The following is an 18,380-nucleotide window of genomic DNA, read 5'->3' on the forward strand; positions in this document are numbered from 1 at the left end:
AAGAAAATGTGGACAAAAGGAAAGAAAGAAAAAAGAAGAAAGAAAGAAGGAAGGAAGGACGAAAGGAAAGAGATAAGGAAAGTAAGAAATATAAAGATAAATAAAGGAAGAAATGAATAAAGAAAGAAAAATGGAAACAATGAGAGAGAGAGAGAGAGAGAGAGAGAGAGAGAGAGAGAGAGAGAGAGAGAGAGAGAGAGAGAGAGAGAGAGAGAGAGAGAGAGAGAGAGAGAGAAATTTGTAAAGAGACAAAGAGACAGACAGAGAAGTAAGGGGAAAAGTGAAACAAGGAAATGGGAGAATAATAATAATAATAATAATAATAATAATAATAATAATAATAATAATAATAATAATAATAATAATAATAATAATAATAATAAAACAGAACTGCAACAAAAACCAAAAGGAACATAAGAAAATAAAGGAAAACAAAGGAAACTCACATGGCCGCCTCGCCTCTTCTACTTCCCTCTACAACGAGCAAAAAAACGTTCTAAAATAAAATATGATATAAGACCCAATTTTCTCTAATCTACTAATGGTAGTGCTATTGTGTTGTTCTTTGGTGGTGGTGGTGGTGGTGGTGGTGGTGGTGGTGGTGGTGGTGGTGGTGGTGGTGGTGGTGGTGGTGGTGGTGGTAGTAGTAGTAGTAGTAGTAGTAGTAGTAGTAGTAGTAGTAGTAGTAGTAGTGGTGGTGGTGGTGGTGGTGGTGGTGGTTGTTGTTGTTGTTGTTGTTGTTGTTGTTGTTGCTGCTGTTGTTGTTGTTGTTGTTGTTGTTGTGAAAGAGGAAGAGGAGAAAAAGAAAAGGAAGAAGACGAAGAGGAAGAGAAAGAAGAAAAAAAGAAATGAAGAAAAGAAAAAAAGATGAAGAAAAGAACAGCAACAGCAACAACAACAACTACAACAACTACAACAACAACAAACGCCCCCCAAAAAAAATGTAGCATAAAGGAAAAAAAACAAAACAAAACGAAAAAAAAGACGACAAAAACAGCAGGAGGCAATAACAGTAACATTAACAGCAGCAACAGTACCTAGAGAAATAAAACCAACAGAATTTCCAGCACCAGTCGCAGTAGCAGAAGCAATAGCCGTAGCAGCGTTGCCAGTAAGCCTCGAGGGTTCTGGCACGGGGAAGGAAGATCAGAGGAGAGATCAACAGGTGAAGGAAAATGGATCGGCCCGTGAAATACGCCCCACGTCCACCGACACACGCCATCGAAGACGCAGAGACTCACACCCCAGCGGCCCTTGTGACAAACAGGCGACCTTCCCCCAATCTGGCCTCCCTCGTGTCACTGGTAACGAGTGGTGACGCGCGCTGAGTGGCTGTGTGCGAAGAAAACAGGAAGGAATAGGGAGGAACAGAAAGGTATATGGGGATGTAAACAGAGGATGGTTTAGAGGAGAGCGAAAAAAAAAATAGGAGTGAAATACGAAATGTGCGGGAGAATGAAAGATAAATTGAGAAGCAGAAGCAAAACTGGATAAGGAAAACGTGAAATGAAGTATGCAAACATGAACAGAAGGAAAGGAGAATAAGAAAATAGTACTAGATCCAAAACATGGACGAGAAAAACAGGAGACAAAAGGAAGAAAATAAATAAAAGAGTTCCCGAAAAGAAACAAAATTGAAGCGAAGGAGAAGTGCAAGATCAGATAAAAAAACAAGTAAACAAAACAAAAGTACATGCAAGAAACGACAGACAGACAGACAGACAGACGCAACAGACGGACGCAACAGAAAACGAGATACGAGTGAAGGTAAAGCAGAGAGAAAACGGAGTGAAATAGTTCTCCCTAAAAAATTAAAGAACTGGAAAAGAAAACGAGCAGAAGACGAAACACAGCACAAGACGGAGAGACCAGCGGCGCCCTTCCTGCCTGCCGAGGGAAACTTAATTAGCGTTAACGGAGTAGCGAGAAGCCGGGACCGAGATGACAAGGAAGGGGACGCGGGCGGTGAGGAGAAGGTGGTAATGAAGGCTTGGCGAGCACGAGAAACGCAAAGCTGAGAAGGGTGGTGATGATGATGATGATGATGATGACGGTGGTGGTGATGGTGGTGGTGGTGGTGGTGGTGAGAGGTGAAGAGCTGAAATTTAAAGTGAGAGGGGAAATGTAAGATAATGAGAGATAGAATTGTGACAAGAACAAAAGACGTGCATAGAGAGAGAGAGAGAGAGAGAGAGAGAGAGAGAGAGAGAGAGAGAGAGAGAGAGAGAGAGAGAGAGAGAGAGAGAGAGAGAGAGAGAGAGAGAGAGAGAGAGAGAGAGAGAGAGAGAGGTAATGGTGCGGTGTAGATGGTAACACGAGGGAGAATGGATTAATTAGTCTTATCTGGATGGCAAACACAGCCTTAATTAAGAGAGGATCACAAAGAAAGGATCTTCTCTCCAGGATCCTTCCACGTAGACGCAAAGAAAGAAAAGGCCTGTGCACACCTGCGAAAACACACACACACACACACACACACACACACACACACACACACACACTGATGTTAATGAGTCGTTTCTCTCTCTCTCTCTCTCTCTCTCTCTCTCTCTCTCTCTCTCTCTCTCTCTCTCTCTCTCTCTCTCTCTCTCTCTCTCTTTCTCTCTTTTCTGTTTTTTTTTTATATCTCAAGTTCTGTTTTCTTTCTTACTCTCTCAATGAATGTGTTAATGATAATGAGACACCTGACTTGAACCATCCATATCCCGAACACACACACACACACACACACACACACACACACACACACACACACACACACACACACACACACACACACACACACACCGTGACCTTGACGCTAACGACACCAGGAACACCTCCCAATTAAGCCTAGTTTGCACACGAGCCACAGACACCTTCCTGCCCTCACCTGACTCTTGTGTAGCGACCAACTCCCGCCGCCTTGGCCTTCTGGTGAGGGATGACTCAGCCAGTCCTCCCTTGGCGGAGAATTGAACAGGAAGGTTACAAAACTTGACTTTTCAACGTCTTTACGGAGAGAAGTAATTAAATTTGCTTTCCCTTTGCTTTTATAGAGAGGGACTTACACTGGGGTTAGCTAAACTTGATTCCTCTTTGCCACTATTGAGAGACTTACACTGGAGGTAAATAAACTTGCCATCTCTTTGTCTTTCTAGAGGGTGGTAACTAAATTTGCTTTTCTTTGCCTTTGTAGAGAGAGACTGGAGGTAACTAAGCTTGCCTCCTCTTTGTCACTATAGACTAACACTGGAGGTAAATAAACTTGCCATCTCTTTGTCTTTATGGAGGGCGGTATCTAAATTTGCTTTCCGTTTGCTTTTATAGAGAGATATTTACACTGGAAGTAACTAAACTTGTCTTCTTTTGTCTTTATAGAGGACGGTAGCTATATTTACCTTCCCTTTGCCACCATAGAGAAATACAAATTGGGGGATAACTAAATAGGAATCCTTTTTACCACGAGAGAGAGAGAGAGAGAGAGAGAGAGAGAGAGAGAGAGAGAGAGAGAGAGAGAGAGAGAGAGAGAGAGAGAGAGAGAGAGAGAGAGAGAGAGAGAGAGAGAGAGAGAGAGAGAGAGAGAGAGAGAGAGAGACTTAATCTGGTAAGTAACAATACCAATCTTTTCTTTGCCTTTAAAGACTTGACTTGGAAATTACTTCTCGCCACTTTGACATTTATAAAGAGTCTTAACTAATAAGTAACAAAACTTTCTTTCTCTTTACGTTTTATGGAGACCAACGCTAAACTAGACAACACAAATAGTCTTCCTTCAGCATTCTATATAGAAAATAAAATATGGGATATCTTTTTTTTCCATGATTTTTATAGAAAGAGTCCTTGCTCTGGGATATAAGTCAGTTTGTTCTTTATTCGCCTTATATAGAAATTTCATAGTCTTTCTGGCAGTACAGGTAACAAAATAAATTCCTCTAGGGCAAAACATTAATATAGATTTCCTCGTGTTTCCAGGTATGTTGGCTGAGGAAGGGAGAATATGGAGGTCTGGGTACCTGCACCACTCGGGTCTTCCGTCAGGACAGCGTAAGTAAACAGCAGAGAACAGTGCCCGAGAGGAACAGCTACCGTGGAAGTGTTAAAAATATCTGACAGTCTTTTCGTTCTGCTACAAAGATTTAGTAAGCGCGGCTCGATTCCTCTGTCCTGTGGATGAAAGTTTTGTTCGGTGCGGGATTATTTCAGTCCCCGCACTACCTGCCAATAAAATGTTGGTGTAGTTTGCAAGACATAGGGGAGTGAGACACAGGGCGTGAGTCACAAAGCAATCGCAGTGCATTCCTGGATTGACACCGCCGACCATTCCCTTCTAAAAATATTTATCACAGCCTGCAAGCAAATATCACAGCAGCAACAACATACAAGCAACACTATATTCTTCTACTCACATGCTATAAAGGTATTTACACTTTGCCAAGATACCCTCTCTTTATACTAATGTAGATACAATTCGAAGTAAAATTCAACACTTTCCTAGTAACTCGCTAAACATTCTCCTTTTTATTTATTTATTTTTTTTTCGATCTTTTTTTATGCTAATTCTTCACACCCATATCTGCTAAACAAAAGGGACTCTTCTTAGGTTAATATCAATTCTACAATTTTCTTAATAAAAACAATAAAACCACACATCAACACACAAACACTTCACAATATATACTCGTACTCGTGCACAGTTCAAACAATCTTCCACAACCTTGTGAGCCGCAGCGCCGCCACTATTGTCATCCACAACTTTGGTCACAGAGAGGACAGCCGCTCAGTGACACCGTGAAGCTTGGAGGGCGAAGCGTCCCAACCGCTGAAATCTCTCAGCCAGGAGAGTGGTGAAGAGTATTTGTAGTGAGGAGGATTAAGAGCAGAGAGAGAGAGAGAGAGAGAGAGAGAGAGAGAGAGAGAGAGAGAGAGAGAGAGAGAGAGAGAGAGAGAGAGAGAGAGAGAGAGAGAGAGAGAGAGAGAGAGAGAGAGAGAGAGAGAGAGAGAGAGAGAGAGAGAGAGAGAGAGAGAGAGAGAGAGAGAGAGAGAGAGAGAGAGAGAGAGAGAGAGAGAGAGAGAGAGAGAGAGAGAGAGAGAGAGAGAATGGAAGAGATGAAAAATACTCTACATAAAACCATAGAAAAAAAGGAAAAAAAAAAAAGAACCATCATTATTCACACAAACACACCAACTGACAAAGCACCAATGAGTAAACAAAGTGACACAAACACATACACACACACAAGACTAGACACTAACTAACTGCTGACCCTAATAATTCCTTCAGCCCCGCGAGAACACAACCAAGTAGAAAGGTGTAGCAAAATATCAAGACTCCAGCAAATCGTTGGGTCAGATGCGCACAACAATACAGAGAAAGAAGAGCCCGGGCGTGTCCAGTGAGTGAAAGCTTTACAAGTTGCCGCAACCACCCTCTCCTGGCTCCGCGTTTGGGTGAAGTTTCATAGCGTTGATATAATAAATGTTGCGTGCCGTCTGATTAAAAGTTCGTAGAAGGGGGTGGAGTGTGAAGGTGGTGGTGATAATGGTGAGTTATAGTGATAATAGGAGTGATAGTGATAATAATGGTAATAAGAGTTGTAATGATGATAATGATAATGATGATGATGGTGGTAAGAACAATAATGATAATAATAATAATAATAGAAGAAGAAGAAGAAGAAGAAGAAGAAGAAGAAGAAGAAGAAGAAGAAGAAGAAGAAGAAGAAGAAGAAGAAGAAGAAGAAGAAGAAGAAGAAGAAGAAGAAGAAGAAGAAGAAGAAGAAGAAGAAGAAGAAGAAGAAGAAGAAGAAGAAGAAGAAGAAGAAGAAGAAGAAGAAGAAGAAGAAGAAGAAGAAGAAGAAGAAGAAGAAGAAGAAGAAGAAGAAGAAGAAGAAGAAGAAGAAGAAGAAGAAGAAGAAGAAGAAGAAGAAGAAGAAGAAGAAGAAGAAGAAGATGATGATGAAAAAAGAAACAGCACCACATCAGTAATATAACATTAATGCAACTACTACCACCACTGCTACTACTACTACCACCACCACCACCATTACTACTACAACTACAAATACTACTACTACTACTACTACTATTACTACTACTACTACTACTACCACCACGACCACCACCACCACTACAGCAATACCATCAACAACAATAACGGTAAATAATCACAGTAACATTTGGTATGCAGCTTACCCGCTCCTCACACACGCGGCTGAGAACCATAAAAACAAGCTAAACAAAACGAAAAAGGAGATCTAATCTAAATTGACTACATTCCTTTTGTGCCTCTTTATTGCAACTAACCAATATATAGATAGACAAATAGATAGGGAGCGAGAGGGAGACAGGGAGAAAGAGAGGGAGAGAGGACCGTATTCTGAAACACTTCTGCGTTTCTCCACTACTTTCAAAAGGCTCTAGTTGAAGTAACCCGTGTTTTTAAGGGTGTTTTCACAGCTCAAGTGATATATTGACAAGGTTTTTACATTACTATCAGGAAAAAAACACTCTTGAGAGAGAGAGAGAGAGAGAGAGAGAGAGAGAGAGAGAGAGAGAGAGAGAGAGAGAGAGAGAGAGAGAGAGAGAGAGAGAGAGAGAGAGAGAGAGAGAGAGAGAGAGAGAGAGACTAGCCAAGCCATATAAGCTAGAAGTAGGCAAAGAGTACCTGCGATATGAAGATAATCTGACATAACAGACATGAAGCGCCCCCTCGCAGGCCTTACACCCCTCATTGGCATTCCAGAGGGCCGCCTGAAACCCGCCTCCACGCGCCCCTGACTCGAGCCCATACAGATTTTTTATGAGGAGGTGGTGGTGGTGGTGGTGGTGGCAGGTATGAGGGAGGCTTGGTGGTGGTGGTGGTGGTGGTGGTGGTAGTGGTAGTGGTGATGGTAGGAGGAGGAGGAGTAGAGAGAATACGAGGATAAGGAGGAAGACGATGAGGGAGCGGTGAACAAGAAGAATGTTGACCAAGGTGACGAAAAAGACGACACATACGAGGAAAGGAAAGGTAAAAATAGGTGAGAAAGATAATAATAACAATCATACTCACAGATTTAAAATAGATCGGGAAGACAACAACAACAACAACAACAACAACAACAACAACAACAACAACAACAACAACAACAACAACAACAACAACAACAACAACAACAACAACAACAACAACAACAACAACAACAACAACAACAACAACAACAACAACAACAACAACAACAATAATAATAATAATAATAATAATAATAATAATAATAATAATAATAATAATAATAATCATACTCACAGATTTTCCTCTCCCTCCTTCCTGGATAACCCGCAGTCCATACCTTCAGTCTGTGGAGTCTTTTAAAGTTCTCGGCTCACTATTTCTTACCTGTATGGAAGACAGTGTATATGCAAAAAGCTACAGTTACAAATACATTACAATAGGTATGGATAGTCTGTTCCCTGGCTACCTTTCCTCGCAAGTAGTAACATAAGGACTTTTTTACTTTTTTTTTTTTTTGGTGTGTGTGTGTGTGAGCTCCTTGTCTATCTTCAAGCGTAAAGAGACTGAATTGTTGGTAGATGGATGCGTAAGTGTGAAGCAAAGTGTGTATAGCAATGAGTTTATGATTTTGTTTTCTATTTACATCTATTAACTGTTACTTTCCTTTAAACAACCAATGAAGTGCTTTATTTCGCATGCTTCCATCACGGTTGGCAGTGAAGAAGAAAGTGACCTGGGTTGTCAGTTGTTTTTTATTTTTTTTATTTGTTTATTTATTATTATTTATTTTCTTGAGGAAAGCTGGCCAAGGGCAACAAAAGAACGAAAAAAAAATGGCCAACTGAGGTGCCAGTCCTAAAGAAAATCTCAGAAGAATCATCCAAATTTGAAAGATCAGCGTCTTGAAACATTGCTCTTGAAAAGTTCAAGTCAAAGGCAGGGAATTCCAGGATTTAGCAGAAAAAAGTGATGGACGATTGAGAATACTGGTTAACTCATAGAGGGGTGGACAGAATAAGGGAGAGAGAATGTAGAATGTCTAGTGCATTGAGGACGCGGGAGGAGGGAAGGTATGCAGGTAGCAAGATCAGAAGAGCAGTCGGCGTGAAAATGGCGATGGACGATAGAAAGAGATGAAACACTGCGGCGATGAAAGAAAAGCTGAGGACGTGAAGAGAATGAATGCTGTATAAAAAGAGGAAGGATACAGAAACACATCCCTTCACTGTATGGGAAATGTACGTGTAAGAGATCAAAGTGAAACAGCGATCCTCTTCTGAATGTCAATGTATTTTACAGGAAGGAGTGTGGTAAAGGTTAGGGAAAGGAAGTGACGCGCTGTTCCTAGGGGAGGGAATTGAACACATAAGTCTAGTGAGGAGTCAGTATCATAAACAGAACATAACAACAAAATAGAAATAACACAAACACCAAATGTAACTAAAAACAGTAGAAAGAAACAGGACAGATAAACACACTGGAAATAAAATTGACTCACCAAAAATTTACATTGATATAAAAAAATATAAAACATTTGCCACGTACAACCCAATATACTATAAACAGATTCACAAACATTTAACTGTAAAATGAAAAATCGTGGAAAATACAAATGATCTAAGCCAGAAAAATAATAATAATAAAAATAAATAATCATAAAATAAATAATGAACACACAAACTCTTAAACTGATGCAAAACTAAAAAAAAAAATATTGAAAGACTAACATTACAAGCAAGGTTAGTAAAAAGGCAAGCAAAAATATATAAATAAATAATAATACAAAATAGAGTAACCATTTGAAATCGAAAAGTCCATCACGAAATTGATTTGTCAAACGAAAAACAAAAATAGAATCATAACAGGAAAAAATATTGGAAAAGCAATACAGTTCAATCTTCCATGAAAAAAAAAATATGGAAACGCAATGGAAAAATACGTACAGAGTAGAACGAAAAAAAAAGAGGATTAATTGAGAATGTAACTTGAACAAAAACGCAATAACGGAGGCGAGTAAACAGTGCGTATTTCACACCAACCAAGGAAAACGAAAACCAGAAAATTACAGCAAAAATATGAGTTTAAAAATTGCCGCCAAGAGAAATTGTACTAAGAAAAATTAGGCAATAACAGAGACTGGTAACATTGTGTAGAGATACCTTATATGTAATGTAAACACTGAACATACAACTACATAAATTAAGAAATACAAAAGAAATAGAGGAACAGAGAAAGTACTGTGAAAAAAAAAATAATGCCAAGAAACGCGACCTTTTTACGTAAACAAAAACAGACGAATAACGAAAGAACCACTTCAGAGAAACAAAAACACAATACAATTAAGGAAAACACGAAGTGATTAATAAAGCATTTGAAAAAGTAAGAAATGCGAATTAATAAAGAATAAAAATATCCAGTAAAAATAAAAACATCTTACAAACATCAAATTAAAGAATAAACTGAAAAAAAAAATATATGAAACTTACAGTAAACATAAATAGAATGATAAGACTTAAGACACAAGAAATCGAGTAAGCGGAAGAAAACAGGCGCGGAAGGACGGCGCAATAGATAACATGAGACAAGCACAGATAAGAAAGTTTCAAGATGGATGGCGACAGGGAGGAAAAAAACATAAGATTGAAGCTTAAAAACAAGAAAAAAATAAAACTTGACGCCGTAATTGAGAGAGAGAGAGAGAGAGAGAGAGAGAGAGAGAGAGAGAGAGAGAGAGAGAGAGAGAGAGAGAGAGAGAGAGAGAGAGAGAGAGAGAGAGAGAGAGAATTATAATTATAATACTTTTCGTAATTATATATAGGGATTTTAAGAAAACTTTGTTTTTCATATTTACCATAAACATTCCGTTAATTAACAGCCTGTCCAGCCAGTCTATCTTTTTCAGTGTTTCTTTACTCCGTCACATGTACTCCTTTCTCTCTCTCTCTCTCTCTCTCTCTCTCTCTCTCTCTCTCTCTCTCTCTCTCTCTCTCTCTCTCTCTCTCTCTCTCTCTCTCTCTCTCTCTCCACAACACTACCAAAATGAAAAGCCACAAACAGGATCTAGTTCATTTATAATTTTACGGTGAAATCAAGTTTTGCATTAATCCACCCGTGAAAAATGAAATTATTCATATATACACATACACACATGGCGGATGATATTAACACAATGGTCTACATACACACACACACACACACACACACACACACACACACACACACACACACACACACACACACTGTAAACACTATAGGATATAAAAAGGTTTTTCCTCAATAACATTTCAAGATTTTTTGGCGCCAAACTTGCATCTTCACCCGACAAGGAGAGCGAGAGATGTGGGGGGATGGGGGTTGTTGAGTCCCTGGGGGTGGGGTAGTTCCTTGGGTGGCTGCCTCCTCCTCCTCTCCTCCTCCTCCTCCTCCTCCTCCTCTTCCTTCTCCTCTTACTTCTCCTCTTCCAACTCCTCGTCGTGTTTTTCCTTTCTATTCTTGATGTAAAGTTTCCTTTTACTCAATCTTTCTTTTTTTCCTATCCTTCCTTCTTTCCTTTCCTTTCCTCCTTCATTCACCATTGCATTATTTTATTTTTTTTCTCTCGTCTCTCCTCTTTCCATCCTCAGGACTTTTCATTTTTTTCTCTTCTCTTCCTTTCTCAGTTTTTTTTTCCATCTCTTCTCCTTTCTTCGCTTTCTTCAACACATAAATTTCGGAAGCTGTAAAATTGTTCCGACCTTAACTTGTCTGCCTCTCTCGGTATCGACTTGGAAATGTCGAGCGAGTGACACGCCGGCAAGGCTGCGTACTACAAGGCGGCGGCGGCGACGGTGGTGGCAGTGCGTCCTCATTTCTTATTTAAACCATGCAGCGATAAGAATAATAACGGTAATAGTAGCAATAGTTGTTGTTGTTGAGATAGCAGTGGTGGTGACAGCGGTAGTGGTGGTGGTGGTAGTGGTGGTGGTAGTCATAGTATCGTGAAGTTTAGAGGTACATGATCACACCTTCCGATTTTCACTTTCTCGAGGCACGGGGTTGACAGGACGCAGGTCGCCTTGTCGCCTCCTGTCTGCGTATCGTTCCTTCGTTTTCGAGGTGCTGTCTGCCGCTCCTCGTTACTCGTGCAGCAGGGAGGGCACACCTACTCATGTTCCGCTGCAGTAGACTCCCTCCCTGGCTTCAGTTAGAGCACAAACCTCTCCCTCTTGCCCTTTAAAGGTCTCTGATGGGGAGTGAATCCTATGGCCTGCCTTAATCTGCCCACACACGCGCAGTCTAGCGAATCTCTCAGTACAGGGAATAACGTTAGGGTCTCCATCATGAAATGTCGTGGATTACTCGTCAAAGCCCGGCTCACTGTGTGTCAGTCTTCGTCGTGTCTTCTGGGATGACACATTCTCTGTATTGTGGTGCGGTGCATAAACAGTAAGGTCACAAACTGGTACAGAAACGCGAAATATTGCTCCCGTAGACTTTCCGCAATATCTTGCCATCACGTCTCCCTGAAGAACACTCCCTCCACACCACTGCGTAATGCTTTGTTCTGCTGTCGGCTCACGCGACACTATAAAACCTTGGCTCAGCACCACGCACATCTTCGCTATAAACTACCTCCACCTGCCGTCTTACCAGAGAACGTTCCCTCCACACCAATGCACGCCCTGTTCTCTAATCTCCACCCGTGTATCCTAAACCACAACACATAGTGGTACTCTTCCTCTCACAATACACATCTATGTTCAGCTGGCTTGCCTGTATTCTAGACTCGTGAGCACCAAGCCTGAACTGCAAGCCTCCCATCAAGGTCCCGCAGGCTGCAGCTCGCTAGTCTCAGGTGCTGACACGCTCGGGTTTCCACACTCACGATTCCTGTATACCTTCCTTGGGAATACGCATGTCAACACAAAAACAGTATAATACCATTGCACCCTCACTGAATGCCATCCCACGCCCAGGTAGTGTTAAACTCAGTGTGTCAGTGGATATGTGTGCAGACAGAACCTCACCGCAGCACAACAGTAAATGGAAAACGAAGAGGGTGATCTAATTTGATATAAAAAGTATTGGTGTATAAGGAAATTAATCAGTCCCTTCTATTTTTTACAGCGCTATGTTCATTAAGTCACATATTTTAACGGACAGAAAACATACAAAACAGAAAACCGTTATAGAATAAAATAAAAAAAAACATCCACACGATTAGGACAGTGCGCACAAATATGGTCTTTACACGAACACCTTGATCCTAAGTACAGAAATACTCAGGAAACACACACACACAAACACACACACACACAAAAAAAAGCCACGAATACAAGAAAAGTAGCAACGCACACACGAGAGGCAAAATAGAAGGATTACATTACCGCAAATCCCATTACCAACACGCATTACTGGCTAGAACACGTGTTAACCGTATTACACCGGTGCAGGTGACAGGACATGAAGAGCGGGGCATTACACACTTCTCCATACATCCATACACATCAAACTACAACTCCCTCCCGGCAAAAGAGGTGTGGATCCCATAAAAGTTCTGCCTCCCTTCATGGATATTGCAGGATTAAAAAAGAAAAGGAGAGACTATATATTCTTACTAATCACTGCACCATAACTTTCCGCTCCATCGAGAAATGTTGAACTTCAAACATGATTAGTCTTGTTCCCCCTTCTAAAATTCATTGCGCTGATGAGTTACTGCACATTCTTATCGATAATTCCCCAGTAGCTTCCCGCCCCGTCGTGTTCCAGCATACACGTCAGTTTACACAGGACATTCTTACTGATTTTTATATGACGTGACACTGGTGAGGGACGTGTACAGACTGCGGTGCATTGGTGTTAAGGTTGCCGGTCCGTGACACACACCAGCACCCCTCCATACCGACTCACCACGGCACACCTCAACCACATACCAAACCATACAGCAGCTTTCACACGAGTCTCCTTAATGGATACCACACCCTGCTTTACCACACCAGCCGACGCCACCCCTACCTTATCATAAACCAGTCTCTTCCACACCGGACCCACACCTTCTTCACACTGGCTTCTTCCACGCCAGGCCAGGACCGCACCAGCTTTCTTTTGACAATACAAGCGTATTCCACAGCTTCCGCCCATACCAACGTATCATGATGTCAGCAGCTCATCTAACGTCGTAAGGATAATAGAAAACAAACAAAAAACAAAGGACAAAAACTCGAACAGACAAGAGTCTTAAATTTTGTTTGTTTATTCCGTCAAAGAAAAAAGAACAACTACGCGTGACCTTCGACACAGCAGCAGCAGCAGCAGTAGCAGCAGCAGCAGCAGCAGCAGCAGAGAGAGAGAGAGAGAGAGAGAGAGAGAGAGAGAGAGAGAGAGAGAGAGAGAGAGAGAGAGAGAGAGAGAGAGAGAGAGAGAGAGAGAGAGAGAGAGAGAGAGAGAGAGAGAGAGAGAGAGAGAGAGAGAGAGAGAGAGAGAGAGAGAGAGAGAGAGAGAGAGAGAGAGAGAGAGAGAGCCTTCATTATAAAAGCAGCAAAACAAAATGTAACATGCAAATACTGGCACCATGACACCGCCGCCGCCCCGCCGCCGCCGCCGTCGAGTGAAATCATTCCCGCTCTCATTTTCAATGGTTCATTCATATCTGCTTTTCGTGCCTTGAAATAATAACATATATATATTTTTTTCCCCCACACGAGTGTTTGTCCCAAATTTTGTAACGAGTGTAATATGATCTTAATTAACGACCTAGGCCATTCACATTTTTAATACAACACGTGTACACTGCGTGTCTGAGGACAATTTACCGTGAGTTACCAGTATTTACCTGTATTACCGCATTCCTACTATTTTATTCATTTATTATTTTTCACGAGAGAGGTCCCAACACACTTCTCTAATTTTGACTGAACCTTTTTGCTTCTTCTTTGTGGACTGGTGCCTCAGTGGACCTTTTATATATATATATATATATATATATATATATATATATATATATATATATATATATATATATATATATATATATATATATATATATATATATATATATATATATATATATATAATCTTGTTGTCATTGGTCAGTGGCACTCTTACAAAAAAAATAATAAATCGTAAAATATATTTTTTCTCGCAAACAAACATGAGGCATAACAATATAATAGTACAGCAATGGCGAGCACCTCCGTCCCTCCCAATCTGGCGGAATATTGGCAGCATAACATTAAACACGGGCATCACAATAACCACTGCCGCAAAAACCACCAAACAGCGGCGGAGTAAAGCCCCGTAATACTCCTCGTGGATACTTGCCTCCACAAATAGTCATGTTAACCAAGTTCGGGTGAAAAAGTAAATCCCCTGGTGTGTATTTTCCACCTCCACAACGCCCTTGGTCCTGTGCACGAGGGGAGGCGCTGCTCAAGGACAGAGAGGGCAGATGAAATTTCCATAAACAGGCGAGCAGGAAAATGTGCGATATAAATACAACATAAGATCATACGAATATAAGTGAAGCTAGCAGGCTTATACGTGACAGTCCCTGTATAAAGCATTACTAAGCTGCGTACCTGTGATCCCAGTCCATAAACTGATCTAACCTTCAAAATCTCCCTGTTGACCTGATTCCTCCATTTCCGCTCATCTGCCACTAATTTCTTCTCCTTTTACATCAAGCTTGAACCCGTTACTTCTAGTCATTTTCTGGGGCACAAACAGAGGAATAGAGGAATATGTGGTAAAGATGAAATTTGTAGGGCCAGGGAGGTTTGCTGTATACTCCCCAACAAGCAGACTCGCTCCAAAAGTTTCTAATAGCAACAAAAACCGACGCATGACCTACATCTTGTGTTTTACTCTCCTTGAGGTGCTGAGTCTGCTCAACTTCTGACTGACTTTTTTCCACCTTTCCATCCTATAACTCTCTCTCTCTCTCTCTCTCTCTCTCTCTCTCTCTCTCTCTCTCTCTCTCTCTCTCTCTCTCTCTCTCTCTCTCTCTCTCTCTCTCTCTCTCTCTCTCTCTCTCTCTCTCTCTCTCTCTCTCTCTCTCTCTCTCTCTCTCTCTCTATCTATCTATCTATCTATCTATCTCTCTCTATCTCTCTCTCTGGGTCTCAATTTTGCTTCATTTAGAGTTAACTATAATAATGATTTTAATAACGATGACACATAGAAGGCAGTTTATACTAATTTTCTTTTATACAATGGTTTTTAATATTGTTAGAGAGAGAGAGAGAGAGAGAGAGAGAGAGAGAGAGAGAGAGAGAGAGAGAGAGAGAGAGAGAGAGAGAGAGAGAGAGAGAGAGAGAGAGAGAGAGAGAGAGAGAGAGAGAGAGAGACATCAGTAAATCAATTGCGTACCATCTCATGGAGTGTCACGTGATGTCAGTGTAGAGGCGAGGTGAGCCAGTATTGGTAGCCACTGACGTCAGTGTGAAGGCAGCCGTTCATCACCACCATCACCACCACCACCACCACCACCACCACCACCACCACCACCACTATCACACAGATAACCTGCCTCGATACGCTATCCCTGCACTTAATGAACCCATATAACCAACACGAAGCTAAAACGCTGAGGTTACAAATGCATACCCAGCGGAACAACGGCGTGGTATCAAAACTCTCAGTGCAATATCACCACACTGCTCAGTTCTCGTCACAGGCGCCTTCCTTCACCATTCTTTCCCCCGAGAGGAGTAAGGATTTTATTATCATTATTCTGGCAGATGACGTAGCGCTCTCATTACCGTCACGCCGCTGCAGCAGAATCGAGGACACACTAAATTGGCCGTCAATCCCCTTTTTCAATCAAGCTTGGTGCTGACGCGAGACGATCCGGTCCACCACGCCAGTAACGAAGGAAAGCCTCAACACGTCCCAGGAACAAAGTAACTTCCGCACCACACTGATAAACACGAGCCCAAGAAAATAAACCCTCGCGAAAACCTACCTACCTAATGAACCTAATTATGTACACAAAAATAAGTTCTTTCCCCAACACAAAACCAAACCACGGGGAAACTGAGAGGGAGACAGGGAGGCAGGGAAGGGTGGCAACAGGGAGTGAGGGAGAGAGGCAGTGGGAAAACCAAGCAGATGACAGGGAGGCAGGGAGTGAGGAAGAAAGGAAATAGCACAAACAAAAGGGCCGGAAGAACAGGGAGACAGGAAAGCAGAGAGTGGAAAAGCATAAGCAGAGCAGGAAGACAGGGAAACAGGGAGTGGGGAAGGAAGAAAATAGCAGAAGCAGCAACAGGGCAAGGACAGTTAACAACAAACAGGAAGATAGGAAGGCATGAAAGCATACTAAGATAATGATAGGAGAAGAAACAGCGCTTGGAGACAGGAAGACAGAAAATGAGGGAGGAAGGAAACGGGAGAAGAAGCAACAGGATAGAGACGGGAAGGTAAGAGAGAGAGAGAGAGAGAGAGAGAGAGAGAGAGAGAGAGAGAGAGAGAGAGAGAGAGAGAGAGAGAGAGAGAGAGAGAGAGAGAGAGAGAGAGAGAGAGAGAGAGAGAGAGAGAGAGAGAGTGCCCACCAGAAACACTCGACTTGCGTCAAATTCACATGCGCGCTGCTTACAGCAGGTTAGGTGTCACACCAGTCAGTTTCAGCGAAGCTTTGTTCCTTGTGCTGTAAGACTTTGGAACATGCTTGACGAGGGCACATGCACTGCGAGTGATGTGCAAAAATTCAAGTCTGCTTCGAACAAAATCTTGAAGAGTCTAGTCAATTAAACTCTGGTTGCTTTTGCAGCTATACCGGTGATAAATTATGTAACTATACCTGTGATTTTATACCATCAAGTTTTAAGTAGTTATACTACATTTACTCGTGTTGTCTGACATATATTAAATAAGTCAGAATTGTTGATTTTTTTTGTTGAATTTTTTTGTGAGTTTTAATAATTCTCAGTTCGTTGAGGCGTTCTTTATAATTCTTTAACCTATTTTCTCCTCCTGCTCTGATTTCATCCTACTATTGTGCTAATTGCTTTTCCTTTCTTCTTTCTACGGTCAAGGTGGGTGGGGGTTGTCATCTGGCAACTTATAGTGCTTGCGCTCGTCCCACTCTGCCTTCTCCGTTATGTTTAATAATAATAATAATAATAAAAAGAGAGAGAGAGAGAGAGAGAGAGAGAGAGAGAGAGAGAGAGAGAGAGAGAGAGAGAGAGAGAGAGAGAGAGAGAGAGAGAGAGAGAGAGAGAGAGAGAGAGAGAGAGAGAGAGAGAGAGAGAGAGAGAGAGAGAGAGAGAGAGAGAGAGAGAGAGAGAGAGAGAGAGAGAGAGAGACAGGTAGTGAAGAAGGCAGACTCAGTAGCAGGCACCTAGAACACCGGCAGTACAGCGGACGCAACTTGCTCCCTTCCTCAGGTCGTGTCTTCCTTCTAAATTAGCGAAGGTCTAAACTTCGCAAGTGGGGAGGTGATCAATGACGGCGATGGAGGATAATCAATGCTGGGAGTGGAGTCGTTACTCACTGTGCTCACCGATTTTATAGCCTGACCCGACTGCGAGTGGGTACGAACGTGCTGGGAGGTGTCGGCCGCTGCAGGGAGGGAGGGTGCATCGGAGTGAGGAAATGCGGCGACGGGGTGACTGAAGGAAGGGCGTGACGGGGCGAAGGGTTCAAAGAGGAGATTTGGGGATAAGGATGAAGCTAAGAATGGAGAGTGTGGGTGTGGCTGCCGGGGTGTGGTGAGGACAGTGCTGATACAGTGATGGAACGGTGTGTGAGGGAATTAGTGTAATGTGGAGGTGTGAACAGTTAGCAAGACGGAAAAATGACGGCTGAGTGAGGTTTGAGGGAGAATGTAGTGATAGTGAAGGAGAGGATGGTGTCTCTAAGGAAGGAAATGAAAAGTGATAGTGGGATGATGCGGAAGGAAGAGTGAACGTATAGTGCAGGAAGGAAGGAAGATGCAGACCGGCAGTGTGGTGAGGAGGTTTAAGGCAGAGCGTGGTGGAAGTGAAAGGCAGGTGGCGGAGTCTTTGGGGGCAGCGGCCGGGAGGGTGGTGGCTGGGAAAGTGTCGCTCTGGCGTGACTGAAGACTTGCATTCAGGTGTTCACCAGCCGTCATGCATGCCTGGTTCTCCTTATATGTCCCCCGCAGCTATTTTTCAAGCCACAAGTAAAGTTTCAAAGGCACCAGCTGAGTGAGGAGACCACATACCGCTGTTATTGTTATCACTGCGAGCGGGCAGTGATCGCCGCACTGATGTACCGTCAGCATTACAGTGCCCTCCTTCACTGCCTTTTTGCCGCCACTTTTGATGGGCTTTATGTTCTCACTTACATAAAGAAAACATTGATTTTGTGCATATCAAGCATGCAAGATAGACCCCGGGAGGCCTTGCAGGAGACGGAGGCAGGCTGGACGGGTGTGGCGGCGACGTGTGCTCACTGCTTGCCG

The 18,380-nt window shown here is 42.3% G+C and overlaps 1 long non-coding RNA gene across 1 annotated transcript in view; it reads right to left on the bottom strand.

Moving 5' to 3' along the window:
- Window positions 1-7,106: 7,106 nt before the first annotated feature.
- LOC135112957 (uncharacterized) overlaps window positions 7,107-18,380 on the bottom strand; it is a 97,541-nt gene continuing 86,267 nt past the window's right edge. Inside the window, exon 4 of the long non-coding RNA XR_010274643.1 lies at window positions 7,107-7,357. This is a non-coding gene — a long non-coding RNA (uncharacterized LOC135112957). The remainder of the gene's footprint in view (window positions 7,358-18,380) is intronic.

The sequence above is a fragment of the Scylla paramamosain genome, chromosome 24 (genome assembly GCF_035594125.1).
Source record: "Scylla paramamosain isolate STU-SP2022 chromosome 24, ASM3559412v1, whole genome shotgun sequence".
In the NCBI taxonomy this organism is placed as follows: domain Eukaryota; kingdom Metazoa; phylum Arthropoda; class Malacostraca; order Decapoda; family Portunidae; genus Scylla; species Scylla paramamosain.